Source organism: Apteryx mantelli, unplaced genomic scaffold (assembly GCF_036417845.1).
Source record: "Apteryx mantelli isolate bAptMan1 unplaced genomic scaffold, bAptMan1.hap1 HAP1_SCAFFOLD_20, whole genome shotgun sequence".
Taxonomy (NCBI): domain Eukaryota; kingdom Metazoa; phylum Chordata; class Aves; order Apterygiformes; family Apterygidae; genus Apteryx; species Apteryx mantelli.
In genome coordinates, this window is record NW_027118553.1 from 11,328,106 (window position 1) to 11,335,329 (window position 7,224).

The window sequence follows — 7,224 nt, forward strand, 5'->3', positions numbered from 1 at the left end:
GGGCCGTTGCTCTGTTTTTCCTGTAGCTCCTACCACAGTTATCATCGTATCTCCTATCTTTCCTAAACAAGTATTTAAAACAGAATAAGTTGCCCCAGTATCTACCAATAATTGTTTCTCTTCCCCATCAATTTCTATTGTCACTTTTAATCCATCACTTAGTCAGCTACTATGTTGCCCCAAATGTCCTAACATCATTGTTTCTGCCATTGGTGTTCCTCCTACTGAAGTCTGCTGGGCCAAATTCATTTTCACTGGGCACTCATTTTTCCAATGTCCCTGTTGTCTGCAAAACGCACACTGATTTATCCCTAGCTGATTTTGAGGTATTCCCCGCATGCCTCCTACCCTGTATCCTCCTCGACCTCGTCCTCTACTTCTGCCTCTTATTCCTTGATTTGCTCGTTGTAATATTGCTAATAATCCTGCCTGATTTCTCTTTGTGGTTTCTTTTTTTTTCCTATTATTGTACACTTTCCAGCTGATTGCTTCCAAATTACTAAATCTCCTGGGGAAAAAGGAACTTTCACATATACTTTATCAGTCCCCGAAATTGCCTCTCGTAAAGGGGCTAATAATACTTTACTGTTTTGCTCTTGTTCCTTCCTCCCTTGTCTTGTTCTCTGTGCAATTGGGGTTCGTTGCGCTTGTCTTGGGCATGATGAATGCCCTGGCGAACCCTTCGGTGTTAACTTAATCTGGATCGCTCCAGTATTAATTGATTCTGACGGTTTTACCACCTTAATACTATCAGTATCACTATCGTCCCCTGCATCTATATCGGACATCACAGGGGCCGTCGGTGATACTAAAAGTGATACATCCTCTGGCTCTCTTATTGAATTTTGTATTGCCAAACAAGTCATACACTTCTTATTACCTACACATCCTTCACATTTTGTTTTACCTTCTTCAGGATGTACCAACAACATTCCACATTCTCTCTGCATATCTGGATGATTACGTAAATCATAAAATAAATCAACATATGGTACTTCATCCCATTTTTCAAGTTCTTATCAATATCTCATTAATGGACCTATAACACCCGGATCTAAACTTCCGTGTTCAGGCCACTGGGGTCCATCATACTCATAGTGTGGCCACCAATTCATACAATAATCTATAAATCGACTTTTACTCATACTCTGAAAATATCCCGCACTTTTCCAATGCTTTAATAAACATCCTAACGGAGAATTATCCGGTAATACCATGGTCTTACACATTCACTCCACACACACACACTAAATCTACGGGGTAGAAAACGGAAAGATAGCCTCTGATGGGAAACAAAAGACCAAACCAAACTCACGAGACAGCCACGTATGTCCGTGAGTGCTGGACCTGCGGGGCTTTCGCTCCGTCTGACGGCCAGCGCCTAGGCTTCCACAGACCAGACCTCGAGCTCGTTAGCCCAACCTTGCGTGAATCGCCGTCACGTCTTATTAGGCAGGCACCCAACCAAATATTACAATAAAGCACCTTCGGGCTTACCACTTTGGGACGTCAGGAGCAGCGCAGAGCGGGCGCAGCCGATGGCTCCCCGAGAATTCCTCGGTGCCGGCACGGAGCAAAATCGGAAAGCAAACCGTCAACACTACTCCCGAGGTCCCATCTGGGTCGCCAGAAAACTGTTGCCCGTAAAGAAACACATAACTACGAAAGCAGTTATATGCAGTGCTTTATTCAGGGCCCGGGGTCTCAGGGACTCATGTCCAAAGCTGAGAATCCCAAATCCCCGTTTAACTTGGTTAATATTTATAGTGTTCGGTTACGTAACATAATCAACAGAATTGCTAAGCTACATGATTGTTTCCCATTTATAGTTTCTTCAGTTACTGTTGCCAAGATTTGCTTATCATTTACCTAGTTCATCAGACCGTACTGTACCTAGTTCATCAGATCGTACTGTACCCAACACCTGCGATTATACCTTCATTTAGTCTACCAAGTATAACCTATTCTAATCAATATAATGTAACAGTTCCAGCGGTGACAGGGCCCTGCCCTGCCCTCCCCTGGGGGCAGCAGGATGCTGCCCACGGGCTCCAGTGCCCCTGGCCATGCCCAGGGCCCCTGCGCTGGCGCCAGGGCCGGCACCAGCACAGGCCCCAGGGCTGCTGCCCCGTGCCTCCCACGGCCCCTGGGCGCAGAGCAGCCAGCAGCCCCACGGGGCCCCTGCAGCAGAGCCCAGGCCTGGCGGGGCAGCGGCCACACCCCAGGGCCCCGCATTGCCTGGGCACATGGAGACGCGCTGCCCCGAGGCCCCACAATGCCCTGTGATGCCCCGCGATGCCGCCCACAACATGGCGTCCAAACGGGGAGGAGGGGGAGGGGGCAGAGCTGGCTGCCAGGGCTGGAGGCTGCACCGTTTCCACAGCAACGCACCCAGTGCTGCATTCCTATTGGCCAGGAAGGGGAGGAGGGCAGGGCTGGATTTGACTGACAGCTCTGTCAACCAGTCGGAATGCAGAATGTGGGGAAAAAAAATACCTGAAGCAGAGCAGGAGCAAGGCCGGAGCGAGGGAGTGGGTGAGAGCAGGTGTGAGCGGGGCTGGTGGGGCTGGGGGCGCCTTCAGCTGCCGGCCGGTGCCCTCCCGCCAGGGCGGGGGCAGCAGTGCTGGCCCCAGGGCTGCTTTCCTGCAGGAGCTGCAGCAGGGGCTGGTGGGGCCGTGAGCACGGCACAGAGCGACCGGGGACAGAGCGGGCAGCTGCCCTGCAGCCAGACGTGCCAGCCTGCCCCGAGCAGCTGGGCTGGGGCGGCTGCTGGGGTTGGGGGGCAGGAAGCTTTGCCCCTGCCGGGGGTCGGAGTCCCATGTTAAAGCATTTTCCTGAGCTGCTGCTGCCACCGCAGCCCCCAGGTGCTGCTCCGAGCTGCGTTTGGGAGCTGCTGGGCAGAGTGTGAGCAGGCTGCTGGTGTCCTCGCGAGGGGCCCTTCCCAGTGGTGTCTTTTGTTGTGAAAATGGCATTTCCGAGTGGCTCTGAGGGAGGCTGTCCCTGCATGTCACGCTGTGCCTTAGCCATTGTTTTTGCTCCCTGCCTCTTGCTTTGCCCCAAGACCTGTGACCCTGGCAGCAGCCTGGGGGGTGTTTCCAGAGCAGCTCTGTAAGTGGGAGCTGTTTTGCTTGTCAAGGGCCTTGAAAGTGGCTGAACGGCCAGTGCTCCCACTTGCCGTTGTTCTTTCCGTGCTCCTAGGTCAGGGTGAAGAGTTGCTGAGTTGTGGCTCTGCTGGTTTCTCCAACTGAGATGCCCTGGCCTGAGTCCTTCTGCGTGTCTCCAATTGTCAGGGCAGAAAAGAGGAGAATGCTGATTGTCCTGGATGTGTAGAGGATTTGCTGGGTTTGTTCAGCATTGGGGAAGGCACCAGACTTGTGAGTTGCGGGAAGGCTTCTCCCTCTGATTGGACATGAGGCCCTGCTGTCTAGCTACATGTAGAGACTACCTGGGCAAAAGCTAATCTTTTTTGGGGGCAGTAACTGGTCCATAGTGGGTGTTTTGCTGCACTATGAGCATTATGAAGCCACGAGGTAAATCAGGGAGGCTGTTCAGGAGCTGGCTGAGCCTTGGGGGAGGCAGGGGGAGCTGCAGGTGGCCACAGCCGCATGGTCAGGGTGTGGGTAGTGAGGTCACTAGTGACTAAGAGAGCTATGCCAGAAAATCACCAGTGTCAAAGCGATTCTTTGCAAGGAGCTGACAGGCCAGCAGGAGGCACATGGCTTGGTATTGATTCTGAGGTCACTTCTGCCTGAGCACCTGATAGGCCAGCTGGAGGAAGAAGGCTTGTCTGTTGATTGTGAGGTCAATTCTGAGTGATGAACTGATTGGATAGCAGCAGAGCTGTAGCTGGAAAGGTTATTTTGAGGTCATTTCTACCTGAGCAGTAGACAGGTCAGGAGAAGACACATGGCCTGGATGCTGGTGGTGAGGTCACTTCTGGATTTGCTGCGTGTGCTGAGAGGAGGGATTGAGCCCTGCAGAGTTCCACAGCAATACAAAAATGCAGCTCTTTAATCAAGCAAAAGTAGATGTTCCCCATCATCTGACAAACATTTTATTCCACTCCAACATCATGAGTTGCCACTGCTACATTTCAAATGCGGATGATGTTCTGTGGTGAACATGGACATGGAGTCTGACTTTCCACTTGTTGCCAAGTAGAAGCTTGCAGCCTCCTCCCGGTCAGCTAGGGAGTCCAGCTAGACTTTTGAGGCTGCTAAATGAATGTAGTGCTGGTGTGAGCAGTGGTGTTAGTAATCTCTTCTTGCCAGGGTGTGTGTGCTTTAGAAATTGCCCCTGCCAAAAAAGCAGCAGGGAGCTTGTGAGATTTTCCTGCCAGGCCTGAATGCTGTCTCTGTCTTTGAGGTGTCCACCTGCTTTTCTGACACATTTGGAACCTAAACACATTAGAGGTCACTGATTTTTTGTCCACGTATGCAGTCATTGGAGAATGGGTGCAAAGCCTGTTGGAGGAGACAGGAGTGTCACCCCCCAAAAAGGATTTGGCCACATTTTCCAAGAGATTTCTTTTTCAGAGAAGTTGAGGCACAAGCAAGAGGCAAGAGCTGGCCTGACCAGCCCCTGTGAGAGCATTTGCTCTCTGCGTCCTGGAGGTGGGAAGTGAGCAGGCCCTAGGTTGTGAGTGGCTGTTCAGAGGCAGTGCCTGCTGCAAGGCCTTGGAGGACTAGAAGGGAATGGAAGGTCTGGAGAGTTGGGCTGTGTGTGTTGTGGGGCACTTTGGGGTGCCCTGTGTGCTGCCATGTGTGGTGCTGTGGCCTGTGTGTCGCTGATGCAGAGGCGCGTGTTGGCTGCCATCCCTCTGTGAGGTGTGGGGGCAGTGGCGTGTCACAGTGTGGGGTGCCCTGTGGTGGAGCCGGGTGGTGGCCCCCAGTGTTGCTGAGCCTGGGAGGAGGTGGCTGGAGAGAGCAGTGCTCTGCTCCCCGAGCCCAGCCTGCCATCACAGTGTCCTTCTGAGAGAGCTGGGTGAGGACTGTTGGTGACTGTTTTGCCTCCTTGGAGCATCCTGGTGCGAGGCAGGGCTGCTTGCAGTTTGGTGGTTTCTGTCAGCTGAGGTTCAGGCTTGCAGTTTCGGAAGGTCTTGATGCTTCCGTGAGTCTTTGGGATTTTACTGACTCCCCTGGAGAAAGTCCTCTTCTCCCTCCTTAAAGGCTTTCTGTTGCAGCTGGACACTCATTGCATCTTCCCATCCCAGACCCTAATCCATTGCGATCCCTCAGAGAGATGGGTAGTTAAGCAAAGCAGTCAGAGCCATTTCTCCACTTTGTGCCTACACAGACCCTTGCAGAGAGGGGAGATGCCACCTCATGAGAAGTCAGGCCTCTGAGGGCAATGGGTGGCTCTGAGACACCTGTCCTTGGTGAGCGTTGGAGGTGGCATCTCCAAAGCCGCTGGTGCCTTTGGGAAGAGTCTCAGAAGAGCAGATTCCATGAGGCTGCAGTGGGGGAGACATGTGGAGGTAGGGATCCAATGCCTTGCTCAAGGCAGGTGCCAGTAGAGGAGGTATCTTGGATCCCTTTCTCACCAGTACAGCTCAGCATGGAGGGGAGACATTTGCCCCTGACTGTTGAGACTCTGTAAGGCCAGCAGAACTGACAGTAACACCCTGATTCTTTCTTTCTTTCTAGGTTGCTCCACTCCTGGAGGTTCCCAGTGCAGTCCTAGAGCCCCTGAGGGTGGAGGCAGGATGCCAGGGTGTGTCCCTGTGCCTGTGAACATCTTGGACAACATCGTGAGCCCTCTGTGAAAGCAGCTGCAAGTGACTGAGAAGAGGCTATGTATGGATGCGAAGGCTTCCATAAATGCTCCTGGCTTTCATGGGTGACTTGGGGTGTGGGTTCACCTCCTGGTACCTCTGCTGTGCTGCAAATTCCACCTCCCACAGCTGCTGTTACTGCCAGCCCGCTCAGCAAATGCTGTTGTGTCCCCTCCTTTTCCTAGGAGGTTGCGGTGCCATATAGGATGAGTGCAAGACCTTTATAATAAATGCCAGCATGTCTTGAGTGCCTTTGTGTGAGGGCCCCAAAGCGTCTGTAGCTTGACCTAAGGAAGTGTCACAGCTCTTGGGCTCGTGGCTCTGGGAGGGGTGAAGATGTGCCCAGGGCCAGGTTGCCCGTGGCACCCAGCCCTCAGCACTCTGTGAATGCAGCTGTGGAGCCCGGACTGCTGCTGCAGAGCCTGCGCAGCCAGGACAGCTGGCATTTGAGCAGACCTGCAGTCTGGGGCTGTCTCCTTGCTTGGGCCTCATGTCAAAGCCTCTGCACCATTTTTCCCTTCCGCGGGGCTCCTTCTCCAAGTAAGTAAAGGGAAGGAACCAAGGCTACTTTGGGCCTTCTGGACTCTCAACTGTTTCTACACTGTGTCTGTAAGCTTTGTTTTACTAAACAAAATCCCCATCCCCCCATCCCTAGCTGGAGTTTCCTGAGGGGATGGAGGTGGAAAGCAGCAGCCTGCTGTGCCCAAAGAAGGCAGGATCCTTCCCTCTGAAAAGAGCAGCATCGCCCAAGGAGCCAGCTCTGTGCCTGCCTGATCTTGTGCTGCTCATGTGCACAGGCCTTGTGAGCCTAGAGTGCCTTGGCCACCTTCTGGTGTCACCACAAGAGCTTCGCTGTGTGTCTGGGTTGAGGAGCCAAGGGAAGGCAGCGAGCAGAGCAGTGGCTGGGGAGTGTGCAAGAGGCGAGTGTCCTGCATCCATGTCTTCTTGGTGGCACCTGGTTGTATCGAGCAGAAGAGGCAGCTCTGTGGGGCAGAGACAGTGTGTTTGTAGAGTAGGTGGCAGAGCAGAGGTCTGGCGTCAGGCTGATGCCTGGTGCAGTGCTGAGTTGATGTGACAGTGTCAGAAACCCTTTGCAGTGCAGCTGCTCCCTCAGCTGGTCTTTGTCCCTAGAAATGCACCAGAAATGGAAGTGGCGTCCTGCTGTCATTGTGCAGGTGCTGCAGTGCAAAGGCTCCCAGCTGGGACTTGATGGTACTAAAGGAAAAGCAAGAGCAATTGTTCTTTTTTGTGATTTGTGCGCAGGGTGACAGAGTGGAGCTGTCGCATGACCTGGAAAGAGTCTTGCCAGGAGATGAAAGGTGTTTGCAGAAGACTGTTCTGTATGGAGTGCTAACAGCGTAATCAAGGGACATGCAAGTGGCCCAGGTGAGCTTCTCCTCTCCTCTCACTTCAGCCTCAGCACCTGACAGACCAGCTCAATGCATATTGCT